At 45.6% G+C, this 23,888-nt stretch overlaps 1 protein-coding gene across 2 annotated transcripts in view; it reads left to right on the forward strand.

The window, feature by feature from the left end:
* Positions 1–23,888, forward strand: part of STK26 (serine/threonine kinase 26) — a 191,262-nt gene that overhangs the window by 159,796 nt on the left and 7,578 nt on the right. The gene's annotated exons all lie outside the window — the stretch shown is intronic.

A 23,888-nucleotide genomic window follows, 5' to 3' on the forward strand; every position in this document is an offset into this window, starting at 1 on the left:
GTCTATTCTATAATCCCAAGGCATGGGGCTCACAAAAATCCTCACGTGCTAGACCAGTAATATTAGTCTACTTAAGAACTTCAGACTAGTGAGTTGCTAAAGATGGTCATGTCTGTAGCATATGGTGGAGATCACTTAAAACAGCAGTGCAGCAAGCATAAGAGGAACCGGCATCAGGGCAAAAATGTAATTGAGCGTAACTTCGTTACATGAAGTTTAGGAATACACAATTATCCCATTCCTTATTGTGGACTAACCACCCTATTTCAGTCTCCCAAAAAGCTCAGAGAGGCTGCAAATCCAAATGTGTGTGATGCTGAAGGGCATTGTACAACCAGCTAATAAATCTCATACCATTTCTGATCAAACATGGGTTTGATAAGGGAATGTGTCTCAGGTCCTGCATCAGTAATGGATCTTGTAGTCCATAGTTTGAGTAAGGGCTGTCCTCCAGTTAAGTGAATCTGACCAGAGAGGTGATAGGCATCTGATGGCTATTTTGGAGAAAGTCTCTGAGGAACAAGTTAATGGAGATGGTAAAACTGAGTTTCTAATCAAATCAGTCGCCACAGTAGATGGGGGAGATGACAGTCCTGTATTGGTTTCAATGAAGTACAATCTGAGAGCTGTTTCAGAGCAATCTGATACACATGCTTGCTGGTGCTTTTTCCCATCCTCTTTTGATTTCTGACACTCCATACCAACAGCCTCGATTCCATATATGATTTTGGTCACATCTTGTAGTGGTCATAAGGTGGATAATATCATGAACAAATGTAAAGATTTGATATTTGGGTAAATCTGTGATTTTGAAGCTATTTTTACATTTCAGCAGTACAGATCAGAGTTATTTAAATGTCAGCAGTTTATAAGTCGAACAGTGCAACCTCAGAGGCAAGATTTCTGCTGTAGGAAGGTCCGGTTCTTTGGGCTGCTGCTTGTTGGTCACGTTGATGCACCTTCCCAGATCTTGCGCCAATGGGTAGGTGACACCACTGGTATTTCTTCTTGGTGTTTCAGAGGATCACTTTTGTCCAAAAGCGAGACATTTTTTATTCAAGGGCTTCCAAGAAGTTTCTCTGTCACACCCATACATTGTAAGAAACATTTATTACACAAATATTGTGAAAAATACTGTTCATGGTGCTTTCTTCTCAAGTCCTCTCCTTTTAAAAAGGAGCAGTGACTTTAAAGGCTTGATCCTAGACTGCCTCGTGGCCATAACAAATTCAACATTACGACTTTACATAATCAGTTTGGCTAGGTGTGGCCTGTCTGTAGACAAAACCTTTAGGAAGCAGACCATCTTGAGGTGGATTTCTGTGAGGCTATCCAGGTGCTTTGGGATAGACTGGTCGCAGACTAAGCACCATCACAGAAATATTAAGAAAATAAATGTCTTCAAAGACCTTCTGTAGTGAAGATGGTCATCAGACAGAGTATGAGCGAATGCCATTATTTAGCTGCAAGATACACGGATCATTCAGGCTACCACAGCAATGAGACTTGAGAAAGTTGGAAATATATGGAGAAGGAATGTCATCAATCCAAAAGAAAATCTGTATATTGTCACTATATTGTCTGCAGAAGTCATATATATAAGTCCAAGTAAAAGCAGATCCTTTTAGTACTCTTGATGGAAACTTGAGGAAAACAGACTTGTAAGGAGGAAGGAAACCTGCTTGGATCTGCCCTTTTAGAAATTCTGAGATCCATTCTAAGTTGATATCTGTAAATGCCAATTTCACAAAGACGACGGAAGATGCTGACAGATCAAGAAGTACAATTACATCAGCAGATCGTGCTGACCAGTCAGCAGACAGAGGTCATCAAGAATTGATAGGAGCGCCAACACCGTGCAATGCAGTTAACCGAATCCTGCTAGGCCGGGGCCCAAGATGTTTTGCAAATCTAAGAAACTGGAATGTTGATTGACTAATTTTCCAGCTTTTTATTGGGAGAGGAAGTTGTGATGTGGGATTATAGTTATGAATCAGTATCCCGATTTGATGGGTAGAAGTAGTTGAATGGTTCTGCACCTGACTAGCCCCGCATAAATCCACCTAAAGATGGTCTGCTTCCTAACTGTTTTTCCTATAGACGGGCAATCCCCAAACATATGTAAAGTTCCATTTTTGAATTGTGGCATTTTGTAGAACTTCTGTAGAGTTCTGGAACAATCCATACTGAGTGAGCCCAGATGAATGGGTGGATTTTAATTGCTTTGAAAAACATCTCACAGTGAATCACAAGTCTTGAGATGTGTTATCAGTAGAGACCAACAAAAAGAGGAAGTAACAATTTTAAATATTTCCTTGGCAGAGTTGGGGGAATTGATCATTTTCTCATCATTAAAAGCTGCCTGGGCATTATGAATGAGTTTTCTTTGAGTGAAGGGTTGCTTGTTTTTTTTTTTTTGTTTGTTTTTTTTACTGAGTGTTATATAGCACGAACTTGACCTGAAGGTATTTGGTATCAGAACGCGTTACACGAGCACCAGTTGCGTTCCATGAGAACACATTAATTTTTGTTTGGCACGGGGAGATTAAGTGATTTGCCCAGAACCACAGGATGTTCAGCGTCGTTGCCGAGACTCTAACCATGATCCCCAGATTCGAGGTAGACCGCCCTAGCCGTTAGGCCAACTCCCCTCCACGCGGTGGGAGGACACAATAGGGGCAGGATAGGTGACCGATTTAATTGGTAGAATGGCGGAGAAAGGAATAGCCAATTGATTGGACCAGAATAATAGGTTGAGTAAGTATGTGAGTAGTGTTATTGGTAGTACCCTTTACAATCCAAAGTAATCAGGGTTATCTGGTGAATCCACAGAGATGTTAACATCACAGAATAACACGAAAAGCAATGAAGATTGTATACTGGATACAATTCTATCAGGTAGAGCATTCTAGAACTGAGTGGATGGGCAGTAGGAACAGTAAACTATGCATCAAACACTGCTACAGACTAGCAGGCAAATGTACCTTTGAGGGTTTCTGAGCTCATTTGAGAGGATGAGCCACTACTTCCCCTCTGAGACGTGGTATGCTGGTTGTCAGTTTGCCAAGCAGTGACATGGGCCTTATATTCCTTCCTCCAACATATTTATGTGGGGTAACAGACGGCGATGTCCCGGTTTGCATGCAAGACCCAGCCAGTTGCATAAGGAGCATAGCAGGAAGAATTTAGATCCACTACCCAAGTGTGACTTGCCCAAGTGTGATGTTGTCCTATAATTTGCTGTTACACTCGCGCATTCACAACGCACATGAACCCAGGTGTGATGTATGTGACCATGTTATTGGCTCAGATAACAAAGTTGTGCTCCAGTCTCCTTTACATGATGCACAAGTTTCTTGAACTCATGTTGAGGAAAGAAGTCTTTCGAGCCACGTAAGAGCAAGAACAGCAGACTTCAACTTCCAAGGGCGGCTCAGGGCATACCTCAGTAGAGGGAAAATGTCCCTTTTGGCAGAGAAATATGTAACGGATGCTTAATGTGAGTACAGTAAACCAGTTCTTGACTACGTTTGATAACCTGCAGTAAAATAGGAGGGAGGGTGGTCTACCAAAATTACTAAACTTATTGAATGTTAAGGGTCAGTGTTAACTGTTTGTATCCCAAAAATTAATGGACCGTAGTTGGGAGATGAAAACACATCTTGTTCAAACCCTTCATACATCATTAAGGATGCACAGGAGAAAGTACTGTAAATCACCTTTGGCCAGAAAGAACTGACAAGCAGGTTATGATATGCAGATCACCTGCTCTCAAGGTTACCTCTCATCAGTGATGCTGTCTGTACCATCCTTTCCATAGCCTGTCCTGTTTCTTCTAAGGACACATTTTACAGCACCCCTGACTACAGAAATTGCCAGGAGTGCTCCCTCAGCATCCAGTGGAGTTGGAGGTAAAAGAAGTCCCCAAAGAACTTTTGCGAGATCTTTAATCCTCTTTTTAGCTGGATGCTGGCTCAGTCTCAGACCATATACAAATGGCAGATTATATTGGTCATGTCGACTGTTAGAAATGGGGTTTCTGGTTGTCTAGGGTATGCACCTAAGCCAGGCAGAACCCACCACTCTAGTTAGGGTAAGGAAGTTACACACTCGAGAACCCCGCTCACCCCCTTGGTATCTTTGCACGATATCCCAGAGGCAATGTGTAAAGTGTTTGCAGAACACACACCAGTGGCACAATAAATACACCACAAAAGAGACTCCACAGAGTAGTATACAAAAATCTAGTATATTGTAGATAAAACACATTGGACCACAATCACATAAATAACTTTGCCAACTAGGCAATTGTCATAACCTCACATAGATCAGCAGTGGTATAGTGCCCAGAATCCTATAGCCAACAAAAAGGGTCAGAAAAATAGGAGGCAAAAATCAAAACTTTTGGGGATAAACCTGCAAAAAGTGCCAGGTCTAACAGCGATGATGATAGTTGTGAAGTGACCAATTTACTAGGACAGATGCTATTCTCTATTTAGCCCTTCTAAAAACTAATGAGTTCGAATTTTCACTGGTTGTGGACTTGAGGTGCACCTCTGGGCCTGTGGCAGAGAAGATGGCTTCTTTCACAAAAGGCCAAAAAAAGCTGAGGATGTTCTCTAGTTGCTTATTCAGATAGGCAAACATTTCTAATCATCTTGCTGAGATTACTTCTCTTCTTGTTCCTTACTACCTGCAAAACCACTTTAGCTCACCCACAAGTTAGCACGTGTGAGATGTGGGAGGCTGGGATCACATCTTGGGGCATGACAAGTCATCTCCACAGCCCGATGTGACCTCCACATCATCAATAGGGTTATGCCCTCCATTTCCAGGATTTAAAACCCTCTCAGTTCTGCCTGTCCTCTCTAGTTTTCAGGTGAGCACTCTCACATTCTCTAACAGGAAGCCTTGGCCCTCTGAGCAGAGAGCTGTGGGTCTGGTTCCAGATCAAGAGATCGGGAAGTATGTTACTCCTGATATTTTCTTATACTCCAAAAGGATTGCAGTGTCTTCCTATTTTCCGTTTTGGGGATTTTCATTGCAAGGAGAAATTTAAGATGCTGTAACTGTTCAGCTGCTTTTTCTCTAGAACTGGGTGACTCTACTTGCAGGACATGTATTTTCATGCATATCACACACAAGGAGGTACCTGGAGTGTGTGGGTTCCAGCCACTAGGAGTTTACACTCTTCCTCCCTCGCCCCCCCCCTTTGGGCTAATATCAGCACCCTACGTTTTTACCACTGTGATGGTGGCGTTTGCAGTAATAGTTATGTTCATCTAACTCCACAATTCACTTTGAAGGCAGAATCTTCGCAGTTTGTGTCCTTCATCAGAGAGGTGTTTGACACTGTTTTTCAGAGCCTTTCGCCTCCCCAGAGGTCTCTGGATATGATCCTAATATTTCCAGCATGGGCACTCCTCTAGCTTTGATAGTCCTTTGTTTGTTGGGTCTCCTGACTTCCTGCGTCTTGTTGGTCTACACCCGCAAGCTCATGCATGCCTTCCAGTGATGTCTCCCCACACAGTATTTTTAGTATTAGGACAAACTGCAGGAAAATATCTAGATTTCCCTGGAGCCCGCGAAGGACATTCAGTTATGGGGAATCCCAAGAGAGAAAGACCCTTCTGCCCTTCACCAGAGGTATCCACTGTGGCAACTGTTGCCTCCACTCTAGGTTGAGTTACACATCTGGAAGATTTGGAGATCGGCGGACTTTAGTCTCCAACTGAGCAGGGATGTCCCATCAACCTATGCAAGCTTCAGGCGATTATCCAGCATGGGAGGCATCCTTAACATCCCTTGGCAGTTGATCAGATCCTCCCAGACAACACAACTGTGATGTGGTAAGTTAACTAAGGCATGGACTCGTGCCCTATGTCAGCCAGTTGTAGAGCACTGGGTGTGGGCTTTGGCCTGGGTTTACAATTTTGGGTTGGTTGTCAATCACTTGCAGGTTCCCTGAATGTGAGTGCTGACTACTACCTCAGTTGTCACCAGCTGGCCGACCATGAAGTGTGTCCCTATATTGAAGTAGTTCAGTGCATCTTTTCCCTATCTGGCTCGCCTCTGGTGTATCTCTTTCCTGTCTGGTAGAATGCTCACAGTCTACTGTTCTGCTTCCTCGAATTGCGGGGCAGCGAGCTTTATGCCTTGGGCTCAAAACAGACATCCTCTTGCTGTCTGAGGAGCAAGTCCTGGATCCCAATCTCCAGCGTCTCCGCTAACATGGCAGTATTGAGCAGGGCAATAGGAGTTTGATAAGTGTGCAGAGGTAGGGGGACATCATTCTGCCAGGACGTCATCCCTCCACTAAATCTGTTTATACTAGATGTTGGTCTGTTATGAGCCTTTGTACTCCAGGGAGGATGTTGATCTCCTTTAGGCGCATCTGTCAAGCATGCTGTGATTTCTTTAGCTCTATAGGAATTTGCAGTAGGCATTTGGAAGGGCTTTCATCTTTCTTTGTGTACCTAGCCAGACTCTATTGTAAGAGAGAGGCTTTGTCTGTTTGCTTCACAATCATTTTTTCTTTCCAAATAAGCTGGTTCTGAGGATGATGGCTATGTCCCTTCCAAATGTTTTCTGTCCGCTCCATGTGGGGCTTTCACCCTGCCTTCCTTTAATCCATCTCTACATTTACTGGTTGGATCCTCACAGGGCTCTCAATTTTTACAGGGACGATGAATTTCAGGCCAATTACATGCTGTTAATTGGTTATGCCAATGCCTAAAAGTGATAGGCGTCCAGTAAAAAACTTTCAAGACTGATTCTACAAGAAAAGTGTATAAAGTATTTAGCAGCACCAAAACAAAGTCAGCACATGCTATAAAAAAATGTACTATCAGTTTCCCAAAAAAGAGAACTGTAGTAAAAGAAATGACACCAAAATGAGTTAAATCCAATTAGTGGAACAGGAGATATGATTTTTTTTTTTTTCCAACAGCTCGAAGAAATAGTAAAGTGCCAATCGGACGTCACTACTCGCAGTTGACTGGGGCCCGTGCTCAATTTCTGTCTCATCTCGAAGGAGCACAGGTTGGATACCCTCAAGTAGGTCATCCCGGTCAAGGATCTTACCTTCTCACCTGGTCTTGGAAATGGAAGCCAAAATCCTCTATAGGGCAAGGCTGCAGTTAGTTAGCCATTTGCACCCACTAATGTCCTCCTCCTTTTAGCTCCTCCACCAGGTCAAGATTGCCACCTTCAGGCTTCATTTTTTTATGGAGCTCAGAATACTCCAGCGAATCAAGCCTGGAGCTGTATCTAACAAAGTCCTCTCCAAATCGTGCACCTTGCCACAAGGTCACGCAGAGGCTCCCAAGGTCAAGTGCCGTCTTTTCAGACTTCTGAAGCAGTTGTTCTAGGTCTCTTCCAAGGCTTGAAGGGCATCCGGACTGCACATAGGGGCCAGGACTCACTCCAGCAGAGGCTACCAGTTGCTACTTGGCAGCTGGGCACTCCAAGAAAAACGCCTTTTGCAGCTTATTGTGTCCGTGTAGCCACATAGGTGGTCAGCCAACTGACCCTTCAGTGGTCACAAACAGCCGGTCCAGGCCTCTTCTGTTCTTCCTCAGCTCCTGATGTTTTCCGATAAGCCATAGGTACTGAGGAAAATCTAATATGGCAGCACCCTTATGTCCTTTCAGATTTCTGGTGAGGCAGCCAGGGGTGGTTTTAGGGAAATAAACAGCCCCCACCAAATGTAAACAAGTGCTAGCCTATTTAGAATGCCAAAGAGTGGATACAGCATGTCCGCAGGTGACTCAATTGTCCCTGAGTGGCACAGACCCTCACAGATTCACTCTAAAATGTTAGCGGTTGAACCATATTGAGATTCCCACCCCAGATCATAGTCTGAGTCCGAATGTGTTGAAGAGCCAGAAGAACTAGGTGAATTAAGTCATGTATAGCTTGAGTTTGCTATAGCCACTCTCTGGTCCGTGATCATGCCACCCAACACAATATACCTGCCATTTGGGGCAGCATATTGCTGGTTGAGTTTAAAGTTTATTCTGATGTGGATGATCTTACTATTCTAGTAAGACTCTTGAGTGTCTATGCATCACATTTGATGGTAACAGAGATGCGGCGGTATGATTCCCTTGTTTAATAGGTTTACCATATAGATACAGTGCTGAATTAAACCCTCACTGTTAATGACAGGTAAAGTAGCTATAATCAAGATGGTGTTACGTCCTAGGCTTCTTTACCTTTTTATGAACATTCCCATTCCTTTCGTGAATAGTTTCTTCACTTATTTGAGAAGCCTACTCTTTAAACATCTGGGTGGGTAAACCGCCTAGGATTAGTTGGAACACGCTCACACTGTCACAAAATCTGAGTTGGTTTGAGGTTCCTCGCACCAAACTGTATTTGGTAGCATAGTGCCATTTTTCTAGACACTGGTGCCACCCAGATGCCATACTGCCTTATTTGAAACCTGAACATGACCAGAGAGGGGATATCCCACTGAAAGACAAGAAGCATGCCACAGGACCCAACTAAAATAAAGACAGCACGACAATCAAATCAAAGTTATAAAGCGCATGGCTGCACTAGCTAGTGCGTCCCCGTGCTGCGACAAGGACCTGATTCAGAAAAAGGACAGCACAGAGAGAAGTCAGACAGTGGAGTAGCCAGATGGAAAAAGCCACATCTTGAGCTTTTTCAGAAAAACAGTCTCCGACGATTCCAGCCAAAGCTCTATCGGGAGCTTATTCCAATGGGAGGCTGCTAAAAAGCTAAGAGCGTCCGCCCATCCTGGCTCTTCTGATGCTCAGGATGCTGACCTGACCTGTCCCACTAGATCTTAAGCCCTGCGTAGGAACATACGGGGTAAGGTTGTCATGCAGACAGGAAGGGCCCTTCTTCTGTATAATACGATGGCTGACACACATGGCTTTAAACAAAACATGTTCCCTCACCGGAAGCCAATGCAGGGAAGCCATGGCCTTACTAGATGAGGCTCTCCTCGGAAGCATTAATACGAGACGTGCAGCCGCATTCTGAATGTGCTGGAGTCTCTGAACACATTTAATGTTGGCTCCTAGATACAGAGCATTTCCGTAGTCAAAACGAAATGTCACAAGGGCGTGGACAATAGTTTTTCTTGCTGACACTGGGAGTATATCTAAGGTCTTCCGGAGAGTGTGCAGGACCCAAACACAATTTCCTGTCACTCGCCTGGTATGAATCTCAAAAGACAATTTGGTGTCCAACCACATCCCCAGGTTCTTTACCTGGTCCTTAGGAGATGGAGTCGGGCCCAAGGTTTGGGGCCACCAAGCAGAGGACCAGATCGAGAGGGCCTTACCTATCACTAAAACCTGTTTTGTTTCCATTCAGTTTAAGGCAATATAAGGCCATCCAGGACGCCAACTCCTGAAGACACATTGAGAAGTTAATGCTGCCTCCTCAGAGTCTTGAGTAATAGTCAGCACAAGCTGAGTGTCGTCCGCATATGACACCACACTGACTCCAAACTTCCCTACAATCTCAGCCAGTGGGGTAATGTAGAGATTAAAGAGAGTTGGGCTAAGTATGGAGCCTTGCGGGACCCCTTGGTCCAACTTGACGCTTTTAGAGAGGAAAGGTTTCTGTGACACCTGAAAACTGCAGTCACGTAAGAAGGAACATAACCACTCCATCGCCCTACCGCCCACGCCTCCTCCTCTCGGGCGTTGAAGCAGCGTGTGATGGGCAACCGTGTCGAAAGCGGCACTGAGATTTAAAGGACTAGAGCAACCGCCTGTCCTGCATCTACCTGCCTACGGATCGTTTCCGTAGATAAGAGCAGAGCCGATTCAGTAGTGTTCGTATGATTGTGTAGGGTGGAGAAGGTTATGGCGATTAATATGCACGGTCAGTTGGATGTTTACCACCTTCTCTGCTACTTTCGCAAAATAGGGCAGGAGGGAGATGGGGCGAAGATTATCCAGCTGACTCATACAGATGTTCGATTTCTTTTTTAAAGGAATGACATTAGCCTCTTTCCATCAATTCCTGATGAAAATGAAAGCTCAAGAAGATGTCTAATATAGGGCTCTATTACAGCTAAACTCCCGCTAAGGATCTTGGGGGAGGCCGGATCTCTATGTGAGCCGGACTTAATACCAAGGGCTACTTTGTTAAGTATGTCCCCACTGGGGACTCCAAAGTCAGAGGCAATCCGCCTTTGGAAACCTGGGTACCCCTTTACTGCTAATGCATCCCTGTTGAGCAGAGTCAGGGAAGGTGGCGTAGATCTTTCCCACCTTCTCCGCGAAGAAATCTGCTATCCTATTACAAGAGTCAGCTGAACTGACATCAGGAGCTGGTCTCTTGCAAATGATGTAATCTCTTTCAAAATAGTGGAAAGTTCTTTCGAGGAGTTCTCGGCTGTCTCGATCCTATTGCTGTAATAGGTGGCCCGCGCTTTCCTAATCATGGCATGATATTTTTTTTAACTAGATTTATATTCACTTTTAGCAGGTACATCATAGTTCCTCCTCCAAGCTCTCTTGAGGCACTTACATGCTGATTTAGCAATTCTGAGTTCATTGCTAAACCAGGGAGCGGTTTTAAGCTGCCTACCTGGTGCTTTCAAGGACCAAGGAGCCGTGCTATCCAGTGCCTCCAGGATGCGTCTATCGAGTGCATCACATGCAGACACAATATCAGTGCCCCCCGGCGGCCCGCCCTTTTGTAGGGCCGTATTAAAGCTAGGTGTAGAGAACTTTGCCCAATTCCTCAGCAGTTTGGAGGTACCCTTTTTATATTACACATCAGACTGGGGCAGCATGATCCCAAAAGGGTCCACAAAATGGTCAGACCATGGAACTGGGATCGGGGGTTCAATTTGTAAGGCATCCCAGTTAGCAAAGATCGAGTCTAATAAATGGCCAAGTTGGTGAGTAGGCAGATCGGATTTGAGCGTCAGCTGAAAATGCCTGGCAGACCTCCTGCGCACCATTATTAGATGGATCATCAAAATGCAAATTCAGATCCCCCACCAACAGCAACTTGGCATAACGTAAAGCGGGTTACATTATCTGCTCTATCAGGCTGGGCTCAAAGCGCGGGTGGGACCCTGGAGGACGATAGATCAGGAACCCCTTTATACAACAATTTAAGGGTGCCATGATGGAGAAAAAAAACAGCTTCACACTCCTCGATCTCTGTAAGTTCTAGGGTGCACTGGATAGCTAGCCTATATACAATGGTGATTCCTCAGCCTCTATTAGACATGCGGTCAATGCTGGTAATACCATAATCCTGAGTAAGGGCTTCCCGAATATTAGGAGCAGAGTCCTCATTTAGCCAGGTCTCCGTGAGGAATAGCACGTCTGGCTGGGCATCCCTCGGATAATCATAAATTTCAAGTTTGTTTCCGTAGAGACCTACAGTTTATCAGAGAGCAGTTCAAGACTTGGCCGCTATCTCTGGTCTTAAGGCCTGTCACAGACATAAAAGGGCAGTGGCTGCACGTTCGAGGCATGTGGGCTGCTGAATTCATATCTGTGCATAGATCGCCGCCTAGTGTTGGGTCCAGATGATTGCACATTGTTGTCCTGGAAGAGTCTTCGAAGTATCACGAGATAGGTGGCTCCTCCCCTGGACTACAGTGCGCATGGGCATCCTCTCCATCCTCAGATTGTTTTTTTCCGCCATTGGGTTCGGATGTGCTTATCTTAGCTCAAGTTAGGAAAACTTTATGTAAGGCCAAAAGCCTTTAGATATCGTCGGTATTGTTTGCGTTCGGTATCGATAAATTATTATACTTGTTCTCGGACTTATTCACCCTTCTCGGACAGAGTTTCGGTCCGAACATCGATCGACGTTCGAAGATGGAATCGAGGACTCCCTTCAAGAGATGTCCTCTATGCCACGCGAAATATCCACACATCGATGTCCATCCGGTGTGTAACAAATGTTTATCACCGGATCATGATGAGTCCAGGTGTATGGCCTGCGCCCGGTTCCGGTCAAAGAAGACACTTCGGAATCGACGGGCGGCTAGATTGGAGGCCAAACAATCGGCGCCTAACCCGGTTAACATATTCAGCACCGAGGATGAAGTCGAGAGCGTCGAAGAGATAGTCTCGAGCCATGCTTCGGAGCAGGACTCCCAATATGACGACAATGATGAGGTGATCTTCGAGGACGAAGACGTCGTCGACGAAGTAGGAGACGACGATGAGGCCCTTGGGGCCGAGGAAGATCGCTCAGGCGAGGAGCTAGGCCAATCCGTCGATGCGGAGGCCGAGGGAGATAGTCTTGATAAGGCTCAGGTCGAGGGATCGCCTGCGGGCCTTACCCAAGATCGGTCGGATCGTTCTACAGCCCCGCCTGAAGGCCTGGCTTCGAACATTTCAAAAGAGCCAGAAATATCAAAAAAGATTGGAGTCGATTCAGTGAAATCGAAACCAAAACCAGCACCGGTCAAATCGAAACCAAAAGTGCAACTGGTTCAGGTCGGATCAAAGGCATTGAAGCCCTCCAATCCGTCGACACAGAAGAAGGACGTCGGAGCCGACCAAAGAAAGAAGGACTTCAGTACCGAGAAAACAAAAAAGGACTTCGGCACCGAGAAACAGAGGAAGGCCCTCGGTCCCAAGAAGACGCAACGGACTATAGCACCGACGGTTGGGGCACCAAGGTCAAGGTGGTCGATCCGACTACATCAACACCGAAGAGTGCTGAGACTGCCAAAATCTCGGATCGAAAACCCGAAGGCTGGAAAGAAACCGGAGACCGCGTCAAGGCCCGTCTCCAAAGAGCCTGTCGGTTCCAAAGCACCGTCTGCATTCACTTTGCAACAGGTGTCGGAGTCCCTAAAGCGCATCAGGGAACGGGCCACTCTCGAACCGAAAACGGGTCCCGAACCGCACAAGGTCGCCAAGGCTCACTCTGCGCCGGCACCGACCAAGTTCGGATTACCACCACCAGGGGCACCGAAGATGTTCGAACTTAGGAAGAGTATCGAACAACAAAGAACAGTGTCCACGGAATGAACCGATGTCGAAGACTCACAGGACCAGTTTATCGACGCCGACACTGGTAGGCTGTTCCGCAAGCGGAGAATTGTTCCAGAAAAGGCTTTGGACTCATTCAAGATTCCACTAAAAAGGAACATGGCGTCAGGTTCGACACCAGTGCTTGTAGAACCTTACCACACCTATGATCAGGAACCACCATCCTTTTCTCCCACACACTCTGAGGCGGATGCAGGAGAGGGCTATATTGAGGATGATACCACTTATCCTGTTGATAATGACCCCGATGAACAACAGCAAGACCAAGATCAAGCATGGGGAGACCCTAATGACCCAGGAGACCCACAAAATGCTCCTGACACTCATCTTTATAATATCAAACCATCTCCCACTGAAGATACTGCTGCTTTTAACGCCCTCATTGAAAGGGCGGCTGCCAATCACGGAGTGGAACTTCATTCTGACTCTGTGGAGGAGGATTTCTTGGTGGACACGTTCTCCACATCAGAAAGAACGGTCAAGACTCTACCAATGTTAAAAGGGGTTATTAAACATGCTAAGGACAACCAGGGCACGGGTATTGAACCCGAGAATAGAGAAGAAATACAAACCAGCCCCAGGAGACCCAATGTACATGTTATCAAGAGTTTGTTATCAAGAGTTTTGTTAAGCGCTCAGCTACTCAAGCAGAGTGTCCCGGCGCTGACAGACCCAAGACCATAAAGCTTCTGCGGGGAGGAAGACTTACAGGCTGAACAGCCGAGTTTTGAGCTTCTTTCTAAAGGTCAAGTTGTCGCACTTTCTTAGCACCAGAGGGAGGGCATTCCAGGCGAGTGGCGCTAGGTATTTAAAGGAACGCCCTCCGATCCGGGCGCGCCTGATTGCCGGGACCACGGTAAGGGACAGTGACGCAGAGCGCAAGGCTCTGGTAGGTCGATGAAAACCTATCCTCTTTCTCATATAGAGGGGGCCAATGCCATGAAGAGTTTTAAATGCCATGGTAAGTGCCTTGAATTCAATGCGCTTCTGAATGGGGAGCCAGTGCAAAGATTGCAGTAGTCCAGTGGCATGGGAACGGTGGCTAAGGCCAAAGATAGGCCGAGTTTTGCACAACCTGTAGGCGTGAGAGAAGAAACTTGGGAAGACCCAGGTACAGGACATTGGCATAGTCAAGCCTAGAGCCTATCATGGCCTGCACCGTGATCTTCCTGTGGGCGATGGAAAGAACAGGAAGAAATTTTCTTAGCATTTTTAAAATGCCAAAGCATTGACCAGCTAGGCTCATAATCTGAGGTTTCAGGGTGAGACAATTATCCATCTTAACGCCAAGATTTTTAGCCACCGAGGCCACATCAGCAGGGGGAAACATATCAGCAGGCCACCAAGACCTCCAGCATGGATCAGGAGGGCAACCGAAGAAAAGAACCTCCGATTTATCTGAGTTGCATTTTAGCTGATTGCATTGGAACCATGTAAAGACCGCGGCCAAGCAGCTCTTAATACGGTCTCCTTTGAAATCCATATCTTTACTGCACGTGAAAAGAAGCTGGGTGTCATCGGCGTAAGAAACAATCTGGGCTCCAAACGATTCGACTAGCGCAGCCAGAGGAGACATATAGGTATTGAAAAGGATCGGACTTAATATAGATCCTTGAGGAACTCCCACTTCCAGAGGCGGCACTGTCGCAGAGTACGGAGGGGCCCAGACTGTCTGTTGGCGGTTGGTCAGAAAGGACTTGAACCATTTGAACACCGTTCCTCCAACCCCAATCTCCACAAGGCGGGTCAATAGGCGGTCATGAGGAACGGTGTCAAACGCCGCAGAAAGATCTAGTAGCACCAGCAGTGCCTTTCCCCCAGAGTCCTGAACTTCCTTGATGGCCTCCACCACCTCCAACAGAGCAGTCTCTGTGCTCATATTCGCACGGAAGCCGGATTGGGTGTGGTGCAAGAGGCCGTAGGCCTCCACAAAATGTGAAAGGACAGACTGAACATGCTTTTCTGCAACTTTAGCCAGGGCAGGGAGCAGAGAGATAGGTCGATAATTAGCATGGATATCCCGATCTAACAAAGGTTTCTTCAGGAGCGAGCGGAATAACCATTGCCTGTTTCCAGGCAGACGGCACAATCCCTGTTCGCAATGAGCAGTTTAGAATTGGATTACCCAGTGGGTTAATAGCACGAGCTATTTTAGCTAGAAACTTTGCGGGACATGGGTCCAGAGGAGAGCCGGATCTTATTTTAACGAGAAGTTCCAGTGAGGATTGGGGTGCAATCGGTGGAAAACTCAACAGACTGGGATTTACCGAGTCCGAGACAGCGGCCTTACATTAAGGGTCAATTGCCGTTGGACTCCATGGTAGTTTCTAATGCTCACAAGAGAGCTAACTCGCAGACTACAGGTGATGCTCCTCCTCCAGACAAGGAGTCCAAAGTGCTGGAAACATCAGGCAAAAGGATAGCAGCACAAGCAGCAAACATCTGGCGCATTGCCAACACTCAGGCACTCCTGGCCCGATACGACAGGTCACACTACGATACCCTAGAAACACTGCTAGAACACCTACCAGATGAATACAAAGATGGAGCGGAGCTCCTCATCAGAGAGGGGCAACTCATTACAAATGCGTCCATCAAATGCGCACTAGATGCAGCTGACACTGCAGCAAGGGAAATCAACACTAGTGTGATGTTGAGGAGGCACGCATGGCTGAGAATATCAGGTTTCAAACCTGAGATTCAAAATAATATCTTGAATCAACCAGTCAACCCAGACTTTTTATTTGGCCCGAGGTTGACGCTACACTGGAAAAGATTAAAAAGGACACAAACTGCGAAATCTATGGGGGCTCTACAGTCGTAGCAGTTTCGGAGTGGCTCCTTTCGTCGCCCCGGGAATACAGGCGCAGCTAGAGGTCAGGGGTCCCTGCAGCAGTACAGTAAAGGAGGTACCCAGAGTACCTATAATAAAAACAATAGGGGTGGATATCGTGGATCCAGCACCAAAGGCAGAGGACGGGGACACAACACCAGGTCCTCCGCCAATAACAAACAGTGACGTCTTGTCACTGCCCCCTGCCCACATAACACCGGTCGGGGGGAGACTCCAACAGTTCCTGCCAGTCTGGAGATCCATCACCACAGACAGGTGGGTCAGAGAAATTGTCCAGTACGGTTATTGTCTGGAATTAACATCCAATCCACCCAACATACCACCAAGACACCGTCCTATGTCCGCAGAGCACTTGACATTATTGCAGCAAGAAGTACTAAGTATGCTGCAGAAAGAAGCCATAGAGCTCGTGCCTGTGGAACAGCGAGGGTCAGGGGTGTACTCTCTGTACTTCTTAATCCCAAAAAAGGACGGGTCTCTCAGACCTATACTGGACCTGAGACCTCTCAACCAATTCATTCTGTCAGAGCATTTTCATATGCTCACCCTCCAGCAGGTTCTGCCGTTACTCAATCAGGGAGACTTCCGAGCAACACTGGATTTAAAGGATGCATATTTCCACATACCCATACACCCATCACACAGAAAATATCTCAGGTCCACTCTTCAAGATCAGCATTATCAGTTCAAAGTCCTCCCTTTCGGAGTAACGACGGCGCCCAGAGTCTTTACCATGTGCCTAGCGACAGTGGCTGCACACTTAAGGAGACAGCGCATTCACGTCTTCCCTTACCTGGACGACTGGCTTGTTCAGGCAAAGTCAGCCAGGCAGTGTGCCAGCCACATATCCCACACCATTCACCTTCTTCACAGTCTGGGATTCTCACTGAATTATCCAAAGTCACATCTTCAACCCGCCCACGTACGGCAGTACCTGGGCGCGACCATAGACACTCTGGCAGCCAAAGCTCAGCCAAATTTAGTGAGGACCAACAGCATGCAACGGCTGATAAAGAAGTTCAGACCTCAATGCTCCCTTCCGGCGCGAGTGTTCATGCAGTTGATAGGCATGATGGCCTCCTGCATCTTCATAGTCCCGCACGCGAGACTACATATGCGCCCGCTTCAGGAGGGCTTAGCACGTCAATGGAATCAGACTCAAGGACAGTTGAAAGACCTAGTGTTGGTGAGCGGTCGGGCATACAACTCTCTGCATTGGTGGAATCCACAAAACCTTTGCAAGGGCCGACTGTTCCAAGAGCCTGTTCCACAAATAATACTGACGGCGGACGCGTCTCTCCAGGGATGGGGAGCTCATGTACTCAATTACACAGTGCAGGGCCTATGGACGACACAGCAACAGAAGATGCACATCAACCTTCTGGAACTGATGGCAATCTTCCTGGCGATGAAGGCATTCAAGGTACACTTGTGCAACAAAGTTGTGTTGATCCGGATGGACAACATGACTGCCATGTACTACATACAGAAGCAGGGAGGAACACACTCTCCACAGTTGTCTCATCTGGCTCAGAGCATGTGGAGGTGGGCCATTCAGAGGAACATGTTCCTCATAGCAGAACACCTCCCTGGCAAGGACAACCAAATGGCGGATCTGCTCAGCAGACACAGCTACCAAATGCACGAGTGGGAGCTACATCCATCAGTACTCCAACCGTACTTCCAGCAGTGGGGTCATCCAGAGATAGACCTATTCGCCACAAGGGAAAACGCAAAATGCCAACGCTTTGCCGCCAGGTTCCCGCATCCACAGTCGCAGGGCAATGCGATATGGATGAACTGGTCAGGCAGATTTGCGTACGCTTTTCCCCCAGCGCCATTAATACCGCTAGTGGCACGCAAACTAAGGCAACACTCAATGACACTCATCCTGGTTGCTCCAATGTGGGCACGCCAGCCATGGTACACCACGTTACTAGAACTTTCCGTGGTGCCGCCTCAAAGACTGTGGCACCCAAACTTTTAACACAGAACCATGGCGAAATTCAGCACCCAGATCCGCAACAGCTGAACCTGGCGATCTGGCTCCTGAAGTCTTAGAGTTTGGCTACCTGAACCTGCCTCCAGAATGTATGAATATCATCAAGGAGGCCAGGAGACCCACGACCAGAGCTTGCTATGCGGCTAAATGGAAAAGATTTGTCATTTACTGTAAAAACAATGACATTAATCCGCTGGATGTATCCATTCAGAACATCATCTGTTACCTGTTACACTTGTACCGATGCAATCTGGCATACAGCTCCATCCGTATACATCTAACCGCAATAGCAGCCTATCTTCAAAACAGGCAGCACCTCTCTTTATTCAGAGTGCCTGCCATCAAAGCCATCTTAGAGGGACTCAAACCAGTGATTCCTCCAACACACCCACCGGCACCGGTGTGGAACCTGAATGTGGTCCTCACCAGATTGATGGGTCCACCCTTTGAACCTCTACATTCCTGTGAGATTCAATTCCTCACCTGGAAAGTAGCTTTCTTAGTGGCAATCACTTTGTTGAGAAGAGTTAGTGAACTCCAGGCACTAACCATTCAAGAGCCATTCATACAGGTTCACGCAAACAGGGTTGTACTATGTACCAACCCCACATTCATGTCTAAAGTGATATCGCAGTTCCACATGAATCAGACTATTGAACTGCCTGTTTTCTTTCCAAATCCAGAAAATGTCGCAGAGAGAATGCTCCATACACTAGACTAATGTACTATATAGACAGGACAAGGGATTTTAGGAAAACAAAACAACTGTTTGTTGCCTTTTCTTCACAACACAAGGGCAACGCCATTTCCAAAGCAGGGATAGCCAGATGGATCGTTAAATGTATTCAAATTTGCTATGAAAAAGCTAAACGCACATTAACGATTCCTCCCAGAGCCCACTCAACGCGAAAGTTAGGGGCGTCCATGGCTTTCCTAGGGAACATCCCTTTAGAGGAAATATGTAGAGCAGCCACATGGTCCCCTATCCATACATTTACTAAACACTACTGTGTAGATGTGCATTCAAAACAGCAGGCAGCTGTAGGACAGGCTGTTCTCAAGACCCTTTTTCAGACTGCTGCAGCTGGCACGGGCAGCCGCCGCTAATGGAGGGACTGCTATATAATCTATGCACAGATATGAATTCAGCAGCCCACATGCCTCGAACCGAATATGCTACTTACCAGTATGCATCTGTTCTTGGCATGTAGGGCTGCTGACATTCATATCGCCCACCCTCCTCCCCGGCGCCTGTAGCGGCTGCAGCACTCAGAATTACTGTATAGCATGGTCATCACTTACTGTATCTACTCCATCACTGCCACAATGGGGAAAAAAAATCTGAGGATGGAGAGGATGCCCATGCACACTGTAGTCCAGGGGAGGAGCCACCTATCTCGTGATACTTCGAAGACTCTTCCAGGACAACAATGTGCAATCATCCGGACCCAACACTAGGCGGCGATCTATGCACAGATATGAATGTCAGCAGCCCTACATGCCAAGAACAGATGCATACTGGTAAGTAGCATATTCGTTATGCCACCGGTTCCCTGCCGGAATACTATGTTTACACTGCTTCGAAATAGGAGGGCATAAAGCCGTAAGTTGCTCCAAAGTATACCTGCAAGCAGCTCTCATCCGGGCAGGGGTTCTGGGTCCTGGCCTGTCGCAGACGGGCTTGCCTTTGGCGCGCCTTTGGCTCGCCAACGGTGCCCCCGCTGCGCGTCCGCTCGGGCATGCACAATTTATATCCCTCCTCCCCCAACTGGACCGCTGACCAAGCCCCCAATTAAGCGTAAGTGCTGCTCAAACGTACCCCGCCCTCCGCGCAACGGCACTAATTGCCGCGTCGGACCGGGGCGGGAAGGCGGAAAGACAGAGCACCAGCACCCGCAGGTAGGAGAACTCACAACAACAGTGTCTAACAGTGTCTAAAAGGCAAAAAATTAGAGTGCAGATGCACGAAGCAAGTAGTAAAATACCGTGCTATAGTCAAAAACGGGAGTGACAGCCTCTCACCATATGCTTAATATGCGAAATAAACTGAAGTTAAAAAACAAATTTCCTTTGGTTGAAAGGCAGATTCAATTTTTCACACTATCATTTTATCATTCATACACACAACCTTTAAATTCTACACAAGTGAAGCACTTATAGATAATAAAATCATGTAAGTTTATTCTTCTATTTGTTCAATCAAATGACCTTAAACAATTTCACAAATACATTTATGATACACAATTATTATGTAGAATATAAAAACAATTAAAAAAATGCATATAAAGTAAAAAGGAGAAAATAAAAAGACAATACACTGTCATTCCTGTGTTAATCAGGCTTGATTTGTAGCCAGCCTATAGCACATGGATAGTTTTTCCTGTCTATAGTTTGGTACTGACTCCTGCCCAATTTAACATCACTTAGTTATGCGTCGACGCGTTTCGGTGGTGTATTTTATTTGGACCACCTTCTTCAGGACACTGAGTTTATTCTCCTTAATTCATATAGTTAAAACCATCTGTTACATGTCGGACCGGTGCAAACCTGCACTCGGAGATTAGTTTTGTGACTTCTCCCACTGGTCATCAAGAATATTAGGGCAGATTTCCTTAATTTTTCTTTCCAGTCTCTATAAAGAATTCTTTATGGATCTAGTTTTTCTTATTTGATCTATGGCCCAATTCAATAAGCTGTATCAATTCAGCAATATCTCAAGTGAACCAATCATTTCTTGTTAAACGTTTTTACTGGCGACTCTCAGTTTTATCTCCCAATCAGATGCCTCGTTCGTGGCTCTTATTCCGACGACCCGAGCATTCCGTTGGAGTTCATCACAGTCTGTGTATGCTGGCTACAAATCAAGCCTGATTAACACAGGAATGACATAGTGTATTGTCTTTTTTTTATTTTCTCCTTTTTACTTTATATGTATTTTTTAAATTGGTTTTATATTCTACATAATTGTGTATCATAAATATATTTGTGAAATTGTTTAAGGTCATTTGATTGAACGAATAGAAGAATAAACTTACATGATTTTATTATCTATAAGTGCTTCACTTGTGTAAAATTTAAAGGTTGTGTGTATGAATGATAAAATGATAGTGTGAAAATTGAATCTGCCTTTCATCCAAAGGAAATTTGTTTTTTAACTTTATGGTTTTGGGTGCTCCATTCCTTTGGATATAAGAGCCCCCTCTTCTTGTGATTCAATTAAATAAACTGAGCCAGTGGGTTAGATTTCTACTTGTATGTTCTCCTACGATTCCAATAGCACAAAACCCTCTCATATTCTTGACTGCGGAACGTCTTGCTCATCAACCCTGTCAAGAATATCTATTTGAGCATTTAGATAAGTCTTCGTTGGGAGACTTAACACTAGTAGACTCTGAGAATTTGGAGATTTTGCGGTCCCTATGTAATCAATTTATGCTACATTGAGTCGTACAGTAAAAACACTTATCCGGGTTCCCAGACCCACCTAAAGATTTTGCACCACTAACCTGATTTTACACCACTAACCCAGGTTATCTGGTCTGCAGATGCTACGAGGTGAGTTTCTAAACTATCTGCTATGTGTTCTACATTTCATTAGCATCGGTGCACATGGTAGGCTAGCTTGGGAAGTAGACCGAAATGTCTAAATTAGATTAACAGTGGATATACTGGTGAACTCAAACCAATCTCGTGTTGGTCAGGTATGATAGAGACAATTAATGACTTAATTGATTGCACAATAATTTACAAGCATTGATTGTATAGCTTGGATATGTTAAAAAGATGCCGCTTGTGGTGTTAAGACTGGGTGCAATTGTGGTCCTGTTAGCTAAAAGGATAGCCATGAAACTGGTGTGGTACAATTTGCCCCGAGCAAAACAGATTGGCTTGAAGATTTAGCACAATGTAATGACAGGAGTGAGAGATTTCTAGCCTCCAATTTCAATGACTAAAAATATCTGGAGTCCTTTGCGACTTTACTTAGACCAATTGCATCAGACTGACACCTCTTGGTAGGTGCTCATCAGATGTCAAAGGGCTCAGGAATCCACTGCCTCTTCATAATACCATATTGCCCTAGACTTCTTGGGGGCAAATGCATGCTGTTAAACCAGTGCATCACAAATATTCTTTGGGTTGGGCTATGTGTGATGCAACAGTAGGAAAGACAAAGGAGACCCTCTGTGTTACTTATGGAGGCTTCAGTTTTCTGGATCCTTAACTTTATTCTGGTATGGCATTACTATTGTAAATATAATGACTGAGAAATATACTGAAATGGGCATGGCTTTAGACAGCAGAATGTCCCAGTTGAGTGACAATGTCGCACTATGATCTGTTGTTTCAGTGCTTCCTAAACTTTTTAGAGCAATAACCCATTTTTTCAGAACGAAAGTTTCGGTACACTCCTAACTTTAATGGACATGAGGCAGGTGGCCTTTGTGTTTTTTTTTTTTTTTTTTTAAAGGAACTAAAGCATTGTGTGGCACCACACTGACATTTACAGGAGGCACATTTTCCATTGAAATAGGCTCTAAATTTACACAGTTTTGACTGATAAAACTTTAAAGCACACCAATCATGTTTGAAATTTGTTTGAAGTGAATATTTTTTGTGCATTTCTAAGTAAAGTGTCTTGATACTTTCCATCCTATTAAAATCTATTTCCAGCGAACCCTAAAATTACAAAAAAGTGATTCCTTTTATTCCCTTACTGCTGAATCTATACAGTTCATTTACAGGTATTTACATGTTTAGTTACAACAAATAACATCCTACAACCGTTGCTTTCATACTTTGTAACCCGGCAACATTATCAGTCAGTCAGTCAGTCAAAGAGGCTTTATTTCGATATGAATATATCTTAAAAAGCAAAATTACAACATTGTACAATAAAAAGATAAAAAGGAATCAGTGCATGGAAAAATAGACACACAGTTCATACTACTACTGATGCCAATAAATTAGCTAAAAACAGATAAAAATATCGGATTAAAAAACAGATTAAACAACATACAAAAGCCTAGATGACCTAATGCGCCAAGCCCATCCTAGGAACTTGGCTAAACCACAAGCAAAGAAGGGCCTTGGATCATTTTTTAATATTCGTAGGGCTTCTATGCAATGTCTGGTACCAAGTTCTCTACAAAGCGGTTTTAGCCACCTACTCCGGGGGGCTGCGTAGGCTGGATATTCAAACAAAAAGTGGGGAACAGACTCAGACCTCTTATCACAAAATGGACAAAGGGAAGTTGTTTGAGATGGGACTTTCCACCTGGAAGTTAATTCTCCCACAGGGAGTAAACCTATTCTAAATTGAAAATATAGGGCCCTGTCTTTACGATTAGAGATGACATCCAGGTAAGGTTCACAGAAGTAAATTTCTTTGACCAAAAGAAAATCCAGAGTGGACCTGCACAGATTGACATTGCTGCTTCTGATGCCCGCCACCCAGCTCAAATAAATCTTTTTTAGCTCAGACTTAGGGGGTGCAGTTCTATTGGTCCAGGCCTCGCCAAGACCAAGGCAGACAAGGAGACGCTTAACCTCCCTCAGCCAGAAGATCTTGGACCAGCCTGATAACCCCAGCACCTCGTTAAGGCCATCCGCATAGCTGGATAGTTCAGGTGTTCTCCATATTCGCGCCCATAAGAGGAGAGGGCGGAGCCTAGCCTGATCGCTGATTGGCCGAGTGCCCAGGTCCAAAAGCAGTGGAAGAGTTGGGGTACTATAAGGGAGCCCCATAAGATCTTTATGGAATTTATTTTCTGAGCGGGACAAGTGGTCAACCTTATGGACGCCCCAAAGTTCCGCCCCATAAAGAGCTGCGCTAACCCCCCTTGCCCTATATATATCAAGGACAGGAGCAATGGGTTTCAGGGATGAAGCACGGTGTTCCTTAAGCAAGGCACCCACCACCCTCTTATGGGTCAACAACATCTTTTGATGGTGACACTTCCATCTCATGGAATCGCAGAGGCGGATACCAAGATAGTCGAACTCTGACACTCTT

The sequence above is a fragment of the Triturus cristatus genome, chromosome 5_2, assembly GCF_964204655.1.
Source record: "Triturus cristatus chromosome 5_2, aTriCri1.1, whole genome shotgun sequence".
Taxonomy (NCBI): domain Eukaryota; kingdom Metazoa; phylum Chordata; class Amphibia; order Caudata; family Salamandridae; genus Triturus; species Triturus cristatus.